Consider the following 18,042-nt stretch of genomic DNA (forward strand, 5'->3'; position numbering starts at 1 on the left):
AAATATTTTTTTAAAAAGCTACAAAAGATATTCTTGAGGCATGGGAAGTTTTTAAACTGACTGGATATTATAAAAGTATTTAATATTCTGGGAGGGATAAATTGGGAGACTGGGATTGACATATACACACTACTATATACAAAAAAGGTCACTAATAAGGACTTACTGTATAGCACAGGGAACTCTACTCAACATTCTGTAATGGCCTATATGGGAAAGGAATAAGTGGATATATGTATGTGTATAACTGATTCACTTTGATGTATACCTGAAACACAACATTGTAAATCAACTATACTCTAATATAAGGTTTTTTAAGTATTTAATATTCTTAGATGTAGTATGACTATGCCAAAAAGTCCTAACTTGTAGGAGATACATGCCGAAACATCTGGGATCAAATACTTCAGTAAAAATATAAAAATATAGAGAAAATAAACATGGCAAAACGTTAACTGTTTAATCTAGGAAGAAGTTATGGGATTGTTCACTGTATTATTCTTTGCATTTTTCTGTACGTGTGAAATTTTTCTTAACAAAACTGAGGATGGGGGCATGTATTACCTTTATAATTTAAAGCAGGAATTACAAGCACGTGATAGGATTTCCAAAAATTCACTTTGTACTCAAGTGTATTTTAATTTTTACAAGTATATGGTAATTTTTACAAAATGAAAATTTAAGCTAAGTTTAAGCAATTTTTAAAATAATTCAAAATTTAAAGCCATAATACCAGTAACTACACATAACACAAGGGTAAATGACCTTGAATAAGTGATGGACCTCTATGCTTCCCCCTCCCCATTGGTAAAATTAGGCCTCAACTATATCACAGCTTTCCCAAAGGGTTTATCTTTAAGAGGCAGGAGGTGTAGCAGGGATAAGGATCTCCTAAGCCCTCAAGGCAACAACAGGAGGTATCCATTACAAGCACAGTGGATGATGCTCTATCACCTCAACATCAGCTTTAACAGCTAGCTAAAAAGTAAGCAACTATCAAATCTTTTCAGTGGAGCTGATGGAGAAGTTTACAAACCACATGCTAAAGGAGTATAGCCAGGCAGACCAAATTGGTACTGACTGGTCCAGAGTGATGATATGGTAAAGCTGAGTGGTTGGCTTCTGACAGGAGCAATTAATACCCTTAAATCTCTTGTCTTCTCTGTTAAAGTGGCATCCAAGACAGCTGCAATGATGCTATGCACACAAACTCTCAAATTAAAGCTTCATCTTTACTTTCACATCATTTTTAATGTTGGGCTCAAAATACATTCACATTTTTCTAAAGGTATTACATTTTGTCAATAAAAAAGGATGAGCCTTGGGCTTCCCTGGTGGCGCAGTAGTTGACAGTCTGCCTGCCGATGTAGGGGACACGGGTTCATGCCCCGGTCCGGGAAGATCCCACGTGCCGCAGAGCGGCTGGGCCTGTGAGCCATGACCGCTGAGCCTGCGCGTGCTCCGCAACAGGAGAGGCCCAACAGTGAGAGGCCCGCGTACTGCAAAAAGGCTCGGGAAAAAAAAAGCTTGAAAAAATGTTTTAAATGTATCACATATTTATTTATGCAAATGAGGCTTCTCTTTGATGATGACTGTCAACAATTTGGAGATTGTTAAAATGTATGTAGCCTTTTCAAGCATAAAACCGACATAAACCTGATTACAGAAACAAGCTCAAATTCATTAAACTTTGAAAATATTTTTAATTGAAAAAGTTTACTATTATCATCCCTTATTTTATCAGGATTATGCAAAATGTCAAATGCTCCTTTTCCATTTCGCTCCAGTGTACCATAAAAATCATCTGCTAGAGGTGGCCCTCCTATTAATTCAAACACTTGAGCCTAACCATATACCATGTACATAACTTTAGATGCTATAGAAAACACAAAAGTAAACACTGATCTCAAGGGGCTTAACAGAATACAGAATTTACTGTAATGCTTGCAACTAAGGCAACTGTATATAAGAACTGGGAGAAGAGAGAGAGGTATTTAAAATGCTGATTCCTGGGAATTCCCTGGCTATCCAGTGTTTAGGACTCTGAGCTTTCACTGCCGTGGGCAGGGGTTCAATCCTTGGTCAGGGAACTAAGATCCTGCAAGCTGCGCAGCATGGCCAAAAAAAAATAATTTAAAAATTAAAAGTAAATAAAATGCTGATTCCTAAGCATTACCCTACACCAGGAGAGTCAAAATCTTTAGGGAAAGACAACAGGACACTCCATTTTAAACTCTGGAGGTGGGCTTCCCTGGTGGCGCAGTGGTTGAGAGTCCGCCTGCCGATGCAGGTGACACGGGTTCGTGGCTGGGTCCGGGAAGATCCCACATGCCGCGGAGTGGCTGGGCCCGTGAGCCATGGCCGCTGAGCCTACACATGCTGAGCCTCTGCAACTGAGCCTCCACAACGCGAGAGGCCACAACAGTGAGAGGCCTGCAGAACCGCAAACAAAACAAAACAAAAAACTCTGGAGGTGATTCTTATGCATTTTAAAGTTAGAAAACCACTGACTTTACAAATAGCCCTGGGATTAGTTTAAGAAAAGTATAGCTTGAGGCAACCTCTTGCTACTAAGATAAGGAAAGCCCCTCCCACTGATTCCTTTTTCTCTCCTTTATTTCTTTCAGCTGGGCCAAAGACATGTCTAAAGACACTTTGGTTTCCCATAGCAACCTTAATAGTTACCACCTAACTTGCTCTAGGTTTAAGTACCAATAGGTACTTTAAGAAGCCAAATAGACCAGACCAAAGGCTATCAGTTTATTGAACCCCCAACTTCCAGTATTAAAAATACATAGAATTCTGAGGTCTACTAATACCAAAGTCTGACTTTGAAAATTCCCAAGTCTTAAAAGTAGCATCCTGATTAGAAGAAGCTGAGTTGAGCCTTCTTCTCTCATTCATTTTCTCCAATTATGGAAATGTTCCACAACAGCACTGTTCAATGTGGCAGCTACTAACCACATGTGGCTACTTGAAATGTGGCTAGGGTGACTGAATTTTTAATATTTTACTTAATTTTAACTAATCTTAGTATAAAATTAGGGACTTCCCTGGCGGTCCAGTGGTTAAGACTCCACGCTTCCAATGCAGGGGGCTCAGGTTCGATCCTGGTTGGGGAATTAAAATACCACATGCGTTGTGGTGTGGCCAAAAAAAAAAAGGCCACATGTGGGTACTGTTACCATAATTGACAAAGTTGCAAAGTACTAATGGCCCATATAAATCAGGGAAAAGTATGTACTCTAGCATCCAGAAGCAACCATTACTAATTTTCCCAGATGTCCCACTTCTTCCTTTGGTTTTAAGAGAGCTCACTACTTTCTACAGAACTTCATGACCAACTAAGCACTAACTTAAAACAAAATACATACCCTGATATTTAATATTCCTCCAGGAGGCAGGGACTCTAGATTAACACTGCACAGTTCCAAGCCATTCATCCAAAATGTTGGCTCACTTATTAAAATTTCAGTTATAATTACTGTCTACATAATAGGATAACTTATAGGAGCATAATCACAACAAACACTTAAATACTAGAATTGTTCTAAGCATTTTACATAGTTGACCCTTAAACAGGGGTTTGAAATGAGAGGATCCAGTTATTCGTGGATTTTTTCAATACAGTACTATATCCAAAGTTGTTTGAATCTATGGATAAAAAGAGCCAACTGTAAAGTTACCCGTGAATTTTTGACTTCAAAGCTGTTGGTGCTCCACCTCTCATGCTATTCAAGGGTCAACTATATTAGTTTATTTAAACCTGATAACTCGTTGAGGAAGATATTATCTCAACTTTAAAGTTTAACTTGCAGCTACTAATACAGTTGTGAAGACATAATAATAGAGCAATAGATGTATGATTTTTAAAACTTGTATTATAACTTCAAAATCAATATTTTAAAGAGTCTAATTGTTTTGGGGTTCTTTTTTGTGGTTTTTTTGGCTGTGTTAAGTCTTCGTTGCTGCGCGCGGGCTTTCTCTAGTTGCTTCATTGCGGTGCGCAGGCTTCTCACTGCAGTGGCTTCTCCTGTTGCGGAGCATGGGCTCTAGGCACGTGGGCTTAGTAGTTGTGGCACACTGGCTTAGGCCGGCTTAGCTGCTCCACAGCATGTGGGATCTTCCCAGACCAGAGATCGAACCTGTGTCCTCCTGCATTGGCAGGCAGATTCTTAACCACTGTGCCACCAGGGAAGTCCCTAACTTTTAATGTCATTTCCTGATATAAATATCTCCAACCTTACAGAAAGTGATGAATAGTAAGAGCTTTAGGTCCCTAAACCCCCCATCTCTGCACTTTGTCTTTTAACTCATTTCTTTTTCATCCAGGAAATGACCAACTCTTTATTTTTTTAAGATTTACTTTATTATTTATTTAATTTATTTTTTGGCTGCTTAGGGTCTTAGTTGCGGCACGCGGGATCTTCCGTTGAGGCATGCAGGATCTTTTGTTGCGGCGCACGGGCTTCTCTTCCGTGGCGTGTGGGTTTTCTCTCTAGTTGTGGCGGGCAGGATCCAAGGTGCATGGGCTCTGTAGTTGTGGTGCGCAGGTTCCAGAGCATGTGGTCCCTGTAGTTTGCGGCACACAGACTCCCTAGTTGAGGCCTGCGAGCTCAGTGGCCCCGAGGCATGTGGGATCTTAGTTCCCTGACCAGGGATCCAACCCACGTCCCCTGCTTTGCAAGGTGGGTTCTTTACCACTGGACCACCAGGGAAGTCCCAGACCAACTGTTTAAAATGTATCAACTGAGAACTGCCTAGGTATCCATCAAAAGGGCACTGGTTAAGTAAATCATAAAATGGAATATCATTTAACACTAATAAAAAGAAGCTAGAAAGGTTGGAAATATCTATTAGGGTTTTTAAAAGCAAGTGACATGTTGTATGTATGTCCTTATATGCAGAGTATCTAGAAGGATACAAACAGTAACCATAAATGAAAAGTTAGATGAAAGAAGCTGAAAAGGAAATTGAACTTTTTTCCCCCACTGATAGAAAAGTAATTTTAGGGCTTCCCTGGTGGTGCAGTGGTTAAGAATCTGCCTGCCAATGCAGGGAACATGGGTTCGAGCCCTGGTCCGGGAAGATCTCACATGCCACGGAGCACCTAAGCTCGTGTGCCACAACTACTGAACCTGCGCTCTAGAGCCCGCAAGCCACAACTACTGAGCCCACTCACAACTACTGAAGCCCATGCACCTAGAGCCCGTGCTCCACAACAAGAGAAGCCACCGCAATGAGAAGCCCGCACACCGCAACAAAGAGTAGCCCCAGCTCGCCGCAACTAGAGAAAGCCCGCGCGCAGCAACCAAGACCCAAAGCAGCCAAAAAAAAAAAAAAAAAAGAGAGAGAAAAGAAAACTTAGGTCAATAAAGTTTGTTTGTTTGTTTGCATATTCTAAGGTTCTCTATACAGAATCCCAATCTATAGAGGTCTGAACCTCAGTCACTGTGCAGAAGAGTTAATTTAACATAGAAGGCCTGAGGCTGCTATACTTAGGAAGGCTTGCCAGGTTGGCTCTTGGCCGGTGTCAGAATTTGGATTTTGAGAGAACGAATTCCCACTCCCAGAACTAATAAGAGTGGCTCACTGTGCCTAAACTGTACCCAAAAATGTGGTTTATGTTGAACACCTGCTTTCCCTCTGGGAACCTGGAATTTTGCTATGTGGTAGGCAGAAGGTGCCTACATGACCAACCTAGGCACTGAGTTTCTAATAAGCTTCCCTGCCAGGAGGCATTTCATACACATATGCTGTCACAATTGCTGGAGGAATTAAGTAGGTCCTGTGTGACTCCACTGGGAGAGGCACTAGAAGAGGCTCATGCTTGGGAGAATGAGCCTAGTTTTCTCTGGACTCCACCCCATATGCATTTTCCCTTTCCTGATTTTGCTTTGTATCCTTTTGCTGTAATAAATCATAACCCTGAGTACAACCATATGCCAAGTCCTGTGAGTCCTTCTAGTGACTGAACCTGAACCTGGGGATGGTAGTCCTGGGGGACCCCCCCGCAACACACTCATCCTGTTACTAGCCAAGAGGAAAAGCCTTCTGAAGGTAACTGGGATTCATTTTGTGGGTTTCTTCTCTAGTATGTGCAGAATCCATTTCAGAATTTTGCATTTTATCATAAAGACAATCCTGGAAGCTATTTGGATTGCCTTAGATATGTTTTAGGGAATAGGGAAGTGGCAGAGTCTGATTAGATAATCATCAAATCTGTTTCCTCTTCCTGGATAAACAGCTAGACTATATTTCTCAGCCTCTTGCACAGGTGTGGCCAACAAACTAAGTTATACCCAATGAAATGTAGGCCAAATATGATACCAGCCACTGGTCCATAAAACCTCCTACTCACGACCCTCTGGTTCTTTCACCAAGCACCAGCTATGAACAGAACTCCTAACACCTAGAGGAGGGTGGCACCAAAAGATGGAAGGAGCCTCGGTTCTTGAATTACTGCATAGAAGGTAACCTAAATGAACACTCTCAATGAAAGTTATCTGAGGAAAGTTATCTGAGTATAAACGTCTACTTTGCTAAGCCACTGATACCTTGGGGTTGTTTGTTACAACCCTAGCCTGCTTTTTTTTGCCTACCAAAAGAAGACATGATTGGGTGAAAACTTTTAGAAGTGACTCTTGACAATGTGAAACACTGAGAAAGAAGAGTAGGTCACAGAGAAATTAAGACTATCAGTGGGAAAAAGAAGTGAATGCACTCAAGAGGGAACTGCAAGGATTCTAAAACTGTGAAGAATAAGGAAGGAAGTGAATAAAGAGAAGGAATCAAACACACCTTTCCAGACTAAGCAGCTGGGTTCCACTCACTCCTGACATGAAACAACTGAGGAAGACAAAGTGTGAAGGGCAAGAAAGATAATGAGGCATGCCTTGAGTAAAGCATACAGATGAAATCCACTGGGCAGTTAGATTTACAGTCTGGAGCATGGAAAGTGTGGGCTGCTAATAACACATCTCAGTGTCATCAACATATAGATGATAGCATGGGAGAACTATAGAAATGAGAATAAGAGAGGGCCTATAGAGTAGCAGTTCCCCAACCTTTTTTGGCACCAGGGACCAGTTTTGTGGAAGACAATTTTTCTACTGGGGGGCGGGGGGGATGGTTCGGGCAGTAATTTTGAGCAAAGGTTCAGGTGGTAATGCGAGCTATGATGGGGAGAAGCAGATGAAGCTTCTCTCACTTGCCCACCACTCAACTCCTGCTGTGTGGTGGGGAGGGGTTGGGGACCCCTGCTATAGAGAGTCCTAAAGAAGCTTAGCACTTAAGGGAAGGTGAAAAAAACAACCCAAAACAGAGGAACTCAAAAACTAAAAACAGGGACTTCCCTGGTGTGCAGTGGTTAAGACTCTGAGCTCCCAAATGCCGGGGACCCGGTTCGACCCCTGGTCAGGGAACTAGATTCCACATGCATGCTGCAACTAAGGAGCCCACGTGCCTGCCTGCATGCCACAACTAAGCAGCCCAGGAACTGCAACTAAGACCTGGCACAACCAAATAAATAAATATTACCAAAAAAAAAAAAAACCCTAAATACAGAACTACTATATGATCCAGCAATTCCACTCCCAGGTATATGTCAGAAGAAAATTAAAACACTAGTTCGAAAAGATACATGCACCTCAATGCACATAGCAGCATTATTTATAACAGCCAAGATATGGAAGCAACGTAAGTGTCCATCAACGGAGGAATATATAAAGTAGATGTGCCCATTTATATACACACATATATAAAATGGACTATTACTCAGGCATAAAAAAAATGAGGGACTTCCCTGGTGGTCCAGTGGTTAAGACTCCATGCTCCCACTGCTGGGGGTGTGGGTTCAATCCCTGGTCAGGGAGCTAAGATCCCACATGCCATGTGGCTCAACCAAAAAAAAAAAAAAAAAAAGAAATTCTGCCATTTGCAACAACGTGGATGGACCTACAGGGTATTATGCTTAGTGGAGTCAAAGACAAATACTGTATGCTATCTTATATGTGAAATCTTAAAAAAAACACAAACGAATATAACAAAACAGAAACAGATTCACAGACAGAACAAACTAGTGGTTAAAGGTTGGAGATGGATGGGAGAAGGGGCAAGAGATTAAAAGGTACAAGCTACTATGTATAAAATAAATAAGCTCTAAGGATATATTGTACAGCACAGGGAATACAGCCAATATTTTACAGTAATTTTAAATAGAGTATAACCTCTAAAAACACTGAATCACTACGTTGTACACCTGAAACTCATATAACATTGTAAATCAACTATACTTCAATAAGAAAAAAACAAAGGAAGTCAAAAAGGGAAATAAAGAGTGGACAGAGAGGTGGAAGAAACAGTGATTAATATCAGAAACCAAGCAGAGTCCTCTTCTTAATGGTAATAAGTAAAACCTAGAAACAGATAGCATCCCTAAGAGAGCTCCAAGGAAGAATCTTTGTCCACTGTGGTAGGCAGCCTCTAAAATAACCCCAATGATCCCTGCCTAATATTTACTTACACCTTTAAGTAATCTGCTCCCCTTAAGTGTGGGCTGGACCTTAAACGTGGCTTCAAAATAAGAGAACAGAAAGCCATTTCCAAGATTAAGTTACAAGAAGACTGACTTCTGTCTGGTTTACCTCTCTCCGAGCCTGTGCTCTGACAGAAAGAAGCAAGCAGTCATGTTGTGAGTAACCCTGTGGAGAGGGCAATGTGGCACAGAACTGATATGTCCCAAACAATAGCCGGCAAGGATCTGAGACCTGCCAACTGCTACATGAGTAAGCTTGTATCCTTCAGACCCTTCTCACTACCCTTCAGACATGAGATGAGTATGGCCTGTGAATACACGCACTGCAACTTTGTGAGAGACACCGAGTCAGAAGCATCTAGCCAGGTTGTGCCTGTGAAATAATAAAAAGCAAAGAAGCTTTAAACAGCTAAATTTGGAGGTAATTTGTTGTACAGCAACTGATAACTAATACATCCATAATAGTCTATGAAAACCATGGGGGAGAGATCTTATGACATACATTTGGCAGTATAAAAAAAAAGAAACTATTATAAATTATCAGAATTACCAACTAGGAGATCCCTAATACCTTCAAGACAGGGACGTTAGTGGTCACCAGAAGGCAAGCAAATAAAGAGGACAAAACCATCAGGTAATAAGACCAGGGCCTAGCTCAAGCCCCAGCCCCTCTGAAACCTTCCAAACACATCAGATTGTCTACAGGTTGATGTGCTGATTTACCTTCCCTTCCCTTCAGTATGCATGACACATACTGTTAAAATTTAATCACACTGTTCTCTATTGTTTCATGTGTATTATCCTTTTCATCAGTGCCTGGGGACATACTTTGGGTTTATTCCCTATCTCTTCTTTGCCACCACTCCCAACCAAACAACCAGCTTTGAGGGCATCAAAAATTTTCCATAACCCTGCTAAATAAGTCCAATACCATATTCAATTTCTAGGTCCCTAAAATACAATTTGACTAGACTTAACAGAAAACAAAATGTAGTCGAAGTTTGGTAAATTTCTTCTACCTTCCTCACCCATCAAAGGCGGAGATAATTTTCCATAATCTCATTTCAGGTTGGTTTGTCTTTAATTGTGATAGCATCACTATCTTATGTATCACTTACAAACTTTATTTGGCAGTTTTTTTCCTGACATGATACATCCCAATTTCAGAGGTGTTAAAATGTTAAAAATTTCTTTTAGAATCAGTGAAATATGGTATTCCTTTTCCATATGTAGTGTTTTCACATATGCTGTTGTAAAATTAAAATAATTTTAAGTAAACTTGTGACTTACCCCAACAATAGTTGGATAAAAGTAAAATAACCCTGACAACAAATATGAACCCCAAAAGGGTATTTATACTGGTATTTATAAACTAGAGGGCAATATCATCTCCAAAAGCATTTTGAAAGGGAGAGCCACTGGTATTCAATGAGAATTAGAGATGCAATAAACATCTTGCAAGGAAGGAGGACAGCACCACCAATAAACTATTCTGCCCAAACATCAATAGTGTCCTTATTGAGAAAACAGCTTTTGCATCCACTTTCTGCAGGTGGGCCCTACATGCGAACACCTCAAGTTTGGCTTCCCACAAAGTTAATACAAAGCCAAGCACAACTTAAATCCACCAAATGGTAGGAAATAGTATATGGCTAATGTGAAGTGGCTACCAAAACTTATCAGAGAAACAGTTTACACACTACTATTATGTATATTAACCTAGTCAAATACTTGTTGAGTACTTACTATGTGTCAGGTATTTGAGATACATCAGTGAACAGCCATGCATACATCCCTGCATTCCCAATGGGGGAAACAGTAATCATAAAAAATTATCAAGCATTTCAAGAGACACTAAGTACTATGGAAAAATAGCAAGGGTAAAGGTGAACCACACTGGGGGTGAGGAGGGCGGGAGGAGATTGCAAAGTAGGGTGGTCAGAGTAAGCCTTATGGAGAAAGTAGTATTTGAAATTTTAAGGAGCTGAGGGGTTTAGCCATGCACATATCTGAGAGAAGAATGTTCCAGACAGAGGGACTGTCAGTTAATGCAAAGGCTTCCTCAGAGAGTACATGGCATATGTGAGAAAAAGCATGGAGGCCAAGTGTAGGTGAAGTACTTAGTGAGGGGGAGAGTAAAGAGAGTAAGTTGGGGAGAAGGGGGAACATATGAAGAGGTATAGGGCAGGGCTAAATCCTGTAGGTGATAAAAGGACTTTCTTTGGCTTTTACTAAAGACAAATGGAGAATCAATGGGTGGTTTTGAGCAGAAGACACAATATAATTTTTAAAAATATAAGAATCACTCCAGATGATGAACTGAGAATAAACTACAGGGGAGCAAGGGTAGAAAGCAAGGTAGATAATAGCACATTAAGAGGAAATTAGTGACTAAAACCCAAACACAGAAGAACCCTACAAAGCTATACACAAATATCCCAAAACAAGGTTACGATATTAAAGTAAGTTACCATACCAACGTTTTGCAGTTGCCAGAATCCTTTGAGGGCTTACTGATTGAAGAAGACAAAAATCAAAATGAAATACTTTCAAGTAATTTTTACATTTTACCTTTAGACAGACAACCTCAACTTCTGTAATCTTTGGTGTAACGGTTTGAAAAGGGAACAGGAATATTCCTAAAATATCCATGCCATAACAGTGGATATATATACACGGTACACTTACCTCTTCATTACCTAAAGAACAAAAAGCACTAATATGAGTAATCCAAATCAAGGACATCCCCAAATTATGTATTACTGGGCTTAGAAAGGTCTAGTGTAAAACTTTTTTTTAGAACCCAGCTGGCAAGGGATAAGGAAATATTCAAGAACATTATGGTCAACAGGTAATAAATCGGTTTGAAATGAAAGCTTTGCCAAGGATAAAAACAAATGGATCAAGAGTTGACTGGGACTTCCCTGGTGGTCCAGTGGTTAAGACTCTGCACTTCCAATGCAGGGGGCACGGGTTCGATCCCTGGGGTCAGGGAACTAAGACCCACATGCTGGGCGGTGTGGCCAAAAAAAAGGCAACAGAACCTTAATAGTAACTTTTAAAGCACATTTAATAGCCTTGTGTGGATAGCTTCACAATTTTATTTCACCTTATTTTACTTATTTACTTTTTTTTTGGCCACTCAGCATGTGGGATCTTAGTTCCCCAACCAGGGATTGAACCCTCAACCCCTGAAGTGGAAGCACAGAGTCTTAACCACTGGATCGCCAGGGAAGGCACTTCACAATTCTAGAAGAATTACTACAATCTGTACATCAGCATAGTTTAAACAACTGTTAGTATTAGCAAATAACCATCCATTTTTAAAAACTGAAAAAGTGAAAAGAGCCCAAAAAGCATGTTTACTCCAAAATCAGAAAAGAACCAAGTTCTTGATCTGAAATCAACTGAATATTCAGAAGCATCTTCCCAGTAGCATGTGTAAAATTATAAAGCTATACACTATGTATTTAAGATAACTAAAAAATAATAACAGAGAGTACCCTTCTTAGAGCTACTTTATCTTAAAACTGTAACTACACCAGAAGAAAACTTACTCAAATTATCTGTCACAATTCAATTTACAGTGCTGAAGAACATTTTAAAACTTAAGTCGCTCCACCCTTTGAAGGCCTCAGTGGAAATGCACGTTTATTACACTGAGGTTAAGTAACGACCATTCCCAATAATTGCAAAAGACTATCTTTTTGTCAGACTAGAGTTTTATATTTTCACACTGAAGAGATGAAAAACTCAAATCTTGTGTCTTGTCCTCCAAAAATAAGTGGTTGATCATAGATTATTCTCACCTTTATGATGAATGATCAGATTCACAGAACTTTTCCTTGTACTGAATAGCAGTACGGAAAGACAGAATCACCATTAGGCTAGAGTAGGAAAACCTCGTCTAACATTAAACTTAAGGAAGTCACCTCACTTTCCTGGGCTTCAATTTCCTACAGATGACACCATAATTCTGTATGACTAGATTTCAAAGTTTAACCTTCTAAAAGATGTCAACAGAATTATAAGTATATAGCTCCAAGAAAAACAGGCTGTGTCCTCAAAAGAAAACCAGAGTGTACTGTTTTCCAAGAACACCATGTTCTATAAATCTACCCAACTGTAACAAATGAAGTATTATTCAATTACCATTCAGGGCAACTGTATGTATATGTTTGGAGGATGGGAGACTTCTTACCTACTATAAAATGAGACAACTTATAAGGCAATACATGGTAAAGATAAGTGAAACTAGCCAAGAGGAATGTAAGAAATCAATTTTGCTTAGGGAAGTCAGGGAAAAGATTATAGACAGTACATCTGAGTATGAACTGGAATGATGGATAATGTTTTTGTAGATACAGACGATGACATTCCAGATTAAAGGGGCAAAAATGTATTTGGGAACCACTGTGCAACAGTCTTAAATTTAACTAAAGTCTAAGTTGTAATATACTGCTATAAGTAGGGAGGGATCAATACTTACACAATAAGCTCCAGGCCAAGGTACTTGAAAAACTTTGGCGTATAGGATGCCTAGTTTCAAACCAATGATTTAGTAGACAATTTGGCATTAATGTAAAGAATTAACTGTATTCCCAGAATCATTTACAATTAGAACATATTCACATATTACTTATGTAATAAAGAAATCCAATAAACAAATGATGGGGAAAAGATACTGGAGATTAGTTAGAAAGCTACTGCAGAAAAGACAGGGTCTGAAACAAAGGAGTAACTATTCTTATGAGCCTACCAAAAAATTTAAAAGTAACACTGCATTTCAAAACTAAGAGCTCTAAATCCAAGGTGACAAAATTTCAAACTAATTATCTGAAAGGGAAAATGCTGAGCTCTTAATATGAAGTTTAAGAGCAATAAAATGGTGTCTTTCACAATATGCTTTCATTCCATGTTACATTTCATATAATTAGTCCAAAAAACAAAAAACAACCCAAAAAGCACAACAATAAAACCAACACCTCTCCTGCAGACAGTTTAACATCTCATTCAACATTTTAATTTAGCCTAGAGGTATATCCTGAGCCTTCCAGCATTAAAGACAGAAATGCATTTTTTCCCCCAGAAATGCATTTCTTAAACCTATGCTCCACACTCCCAAAGGCTGCATTTCCTTCAAATCTCAACACAGGATTTCAGATTAAGTCTACACCTCTAATTAGTGACTTCTCAAACAATGCTTTCCAACAAATAATTTGTTTTATTTGCTTTGCTACATTCTTGCAAATGTATGAATGAAAAGTACGGTAAAATTAACTACTGTGTACATATAGGGTGCAAAAGGTTTTGAGCCCATTTTAGCTTTGAAACATGCTTCTGAAAAATTGTGAGCAAACAGAAGAGGAACTGCTGGATCTTTCTTTATATAAGGTCTTAAAATAAGACTCAGTAGGATGCCATTTTGAAACTTCCCAGCAGGAAGTTCAGTTTGATCAGAGGGCTGGTTAAGAAATGCTTCAACTAATAATATGAACTGACTTGAAAGTCAGCTTTGTTCTTTTACAAAAGAATATACCAAATTCATAGCAGGTACTACTTTTGTTAATTCAAGAATCATAAACTTCTCATGAAAAATAAGTGTCTTGAAATATCTGAGCATTCAATTAAAATTATTGTGATAAATTCTCTTCCAAGGTATTGAGTACCAGAGATCTGTTATGTGGTAAAATGAAATACTCAAGTTCATAAATTTAAATTGGCTAAAAAGAAAGCTTTTCATAACTAGATCAGAATCTAACCAAAAACATACTTGGAAAAAGCAAGGATAATTTGAGATTAGTCTTAAAACATGCTGTCAAGAAATAGGAAGCATTTCCTCTTCTGTCCTCACAATTGTTTTTGCCTTTTTTTTTTTAATGACTTAACCCAAAGTTAGGAGAACATCACAGGACTTAGCCTGAAAAGATCCATATTAAAGAGATTGGGATTTAAAACCCCAGTAGAAATTTAAGAGACCATAAAGAAAGAAGCTATGCCAGAGATTCATTCGAGTGAGTTAGGAACCAAAAGCGTTTCAGTTCTGTTCCACCATAATGCCACAAAAGGCTGCCTTAAAACTTCTATGATTACAATCTTAGGCAAGAAAGGGTAATACTTTCAGTTATTGATGGTCAAATCTTGGTGCCTTGATTCTAGACTTAAGTTTCCACGGAAGGACTTGGGCCCCCACTTGTTGAAAAGAGACCAACTCTCTAAACAAGTTTTATCATCATGGGACCTTTTCAGTCAAAGCTCAACTATATGTCTAAAACTTTATGTATCATCAGCTCATTTTCTCCTCAGACAAGGTAACAATCTGCAGTGTCCTACAACAGGATTATTTAAACTGATACCATATATCTTATTAATAGCTAAAATACTACACTGCCAATCTTTGGATGGGTAGGAATGTCAACCTGAGCACATTAAACCCAAATACTTCTACACAAACAAGTTTGTTCTTATTCTATTTGACCTATTTCCTGATTTTGTACGTGTCCAACCATTTTTTCATCCGTGTATCCCTAACTCCTATCAAACGGATTGTCATGAGGCAAATGTTCATAATTTTTTTCACAAACGGTAATAAACTACACTCACTCAATTATTAACTGGTCCAATAAACTCCCCAAGGCAATCGAATTTTAGAGAAAGAGGGAGACTAAGTGCTATTACTCACTTTCAGGAAAAAAATACTTTTTATTAGAGCCCTAAAAACTGTGATATTTGAATGACTTCAAGGGGCAAAGTTTCTGCTCGAAGTTTACTTTAAACACAACATTTCCAAACCACAGACATCCTAGTGAGGGTACTCCTCTGTGGGAGCCCGGTGGTGTGAAATCTACAGAGGAGGTGGTACTGAAAAAGAACACCTGTGCGTTTGGCCTCACGGAACCCTCTAGTAAGACCTGTAGTAAGTCCCTCTGCCACCAGCGCTGAGGCCTACAAGTGCTCGGCTAGGAAGCGGGCACTGCCTACGGATGAGCGGAACCGCCACTACAGGACAGACACTGGGCCCGGTGGATGGGGGCCGACTTTGGAGACAGTGAGCGCCCGGGCGCGCGAGTGGAACAAAACCTGTGGCAAGAAGTAATGAGGAAGTGCTCTCTCCCGCCCGCCCCTCCCACCTGCGGACACCCGAAACACCGGGGATTTGACAACGTGCTGGGGGCGGGGGAGGGGACTGGCAGTTCCAGGTCCGCCCAGAGAAACCGGGAGCCTGTACTCCAAACACGGGCCCCTCGCCCCCGGAGCTAGGCCTCCGGGGCCGATGCCCGCTGCACCCATCCGGCAGTTGAGGAGCTCGTGGGGGTCTGAGAAGGGTGCAGTCCGCGCGAACCGAGGCCCAGCCGCTCCAGCTGCCGCCACCGCCGCCCTCAGAGCCTCCAGGCCCGGGCCGGGGGCCATACCGGGTCTCATCCCGCGCTCTGCCCTCCGCTTTATGGAGCCTTCGCCTCGGCCTCTTCTCTTCAGAGCCCAAAGACTCTACAGCCGAGGGGAGAGAGTCCGCCCTCTCTCGCCTCTCCACTTCCCCGTCCCGACTGCCCCTCACACAGCGGAGCGCCAGGAAACGCTCCCAGTGGCCCCGGGACCACCCCCGGTCCTTCCCGCACCGGCACCCGCTTTCCGTAGCTGACACCGCCCGCCGGCCCCAGCACCCGACTCCAGCCCACCTCACCTCAGGCGGCTCCGGCGGCGCTGGACACAGGAAACTCCTGGGTCCCCGACTCCGGCTCTCCTCGACCCCTCTTCGGTTAACTCCGCTTGTTTCTCTACAAAATGGCGCCGGAGGTCGCGCGCTCACGTCGCGGCCTTTCCCCTCCCCGTTCCCATTTCATCATTCGCTGCCCGCCCGAGGAGGGAGGGCCCCAGCACCAGCCAATGATCGTACCCCGCCCGTGGCTCCTGCCCAATCACCGACGGGTGCCCGCGGATTTAAACCAATCACACACTATCACTTGCAGAAGTCAAGGAAGAAACCAGGCTCTTGCTAGCAACTACCAATCCAGACTCCTACTTCGCGGGCTTTGGCCAATTGCCGCTCACCAGTCCCCAGGGACGGGAGTAGACGCCCTTGCGCCTGCGCTCGAGGCGAGGGCCAATGGAGAGACGCAGATAACTTCGATTTGGGGTTTTACGGACTTCCCACCTGCCCTCGAGGTCGTCGACCAATGGGGGCCTGGCATTGCCTCTGAGAAACAATAAATAAAGGAGAGGGCCCTTAAATCTTCGCCACCTTGCGCGGGCACTACTCTGAGAGGGAAAAACAGTCTTCCGATACTCTCCTTCCTCTTTCGAAGTGTCAAGTCTGGTAGACCACCGGGCTTCCCAATCTTAAACATTTCCCCACCCCCACCCCCCACCCCTCTTGTCCATTTGGCGGGGAACGCCAGCTCCCAGAAAGCAAGCCAGCCTGTAACTAGAGGGTGGCGCTTTTGCATCCTGGGATATGTAGTTCCCCCCTCCCCGTTCCTGTCGCAAACGTAGTGCGAGTTCTTCCGTCACTGACTGCGCCCTAGGAGAAGTAATGCGTGCTGGAGAACGTAGTCCCCCAGGTTCCCGTTTGGTCCTAGCCTGCCTCACTTTCGTCAAGAGAACTTTCCCATCTAGTTCTGCCTGTTGAAGAAGGGACTCTTTACAGAGAGGTAGGAAGCTCAGTCTCTCTTTGGCTTAGTCCCTGGAAGTGGTATCAGAAAGAATACTTACGCCCTTTGCTCTCGGGAGAAAGAATAGAGAAACATTTTTTTAAAGATTTTGTGGTCACGTGTTCCTAGCTGAGTGTGGGAGGAGTGGAAGGTCGTGTTGACTGGTGGCTCTTTTAAGTTTTGAATAAAATGTATCCTCATTACCCCGTTCTGAGGCTATGCTGGGTTGCTTGTCTCCTAGCCATCTCTCTCATACTACCTTTTGTGCCTAAAAATGCTTTAAAAAAAATTATGGTAAAAACACATAGCATAAAAATTACCATCTTAGCTGTTTTTAAGTGTACCGCATAGTAGTGTTAAAACTATATGCATATTACTGTGCAACTGATGTCTAGAACTTTTTCATCTTGCAAAACTGAAACTATGCCCATCAAACAACTCCCCATCTCCTCCTCCCAATCCTTGACAACCACCCTTCTATTTTCTAAGAGTTTGACTACTTTACATACCTCATATAGGTGGAATCATGAAGAATTTGTCTTTTTGTGACTGGCTTATTTCACTAACGTCCTAGAAATATTTACTGACACCTGCCCATTCCTTGGTTGGAGGCAAACTCTTTCAGCAGACATTTACTGAGTGGTGATTTCAAACAACTGTAGGATACCCAGGGACCCCACATACAGCAAGGGCAAGGGTTGCTTCAGTCCTGTTCATGGCTGTATCCCAGCACCTAGCACAGTGCCTGGCACATGGTAGACATGTGAGCAAATAAATGTTGAAAAATCAGGAAATGGAGAAATGGACTTAAAACATTATGATATTAGTGATAGAAGGCCCCCTAAACAGACCAAGGAT

The 18,042-nt window shown here is 41.5% G+C and overlaps 1 protein-coding gene across 3 annotated transcripts in view; it reads right to left on the minus strand.

Annotated features, from left to right (window-relative positions):
* Window positions 1-16,320, minus strand: part of CNOT1 (CCR4-NOT transcription complex subunit 1) — a 99,616-nt gene extending 83,296 nt beyond the window's left edge. For 2 of the 3 annotated variants that reach the window (XM_060132075.1, XM_060132074.1), the window contains exon 1: window positions 16,218-16,311. The gene's annotated coding sequence lies outside the window, so the exon portion shown is untranslated. Of the gene's footprint in view, window positions 1-16,217 lie in introns of all 3 variants that reach the window. The other variant, XR_009537254.1, reaches the window with a different exon arrangement.
* Window positions 16,321-18,042: the final 1,722 nt, after the last annotated feature.

Source organism: Lagenorhynchus albirostris, chromosome 19, assembly GCF_949774975.1.
Source record: "Lagenorhynchus albirostris chromosome 19, mLagAlb1.1, whole genome shotgun sequence".
NCBI classification, from domain to species: domain Eukaryota; kingdom Metazoa; phylum Chordata; class Mammalia; order Artiodactyla; family Delphinidae; genus Lagenorhynchus; species Lagenorhynchus albirostris.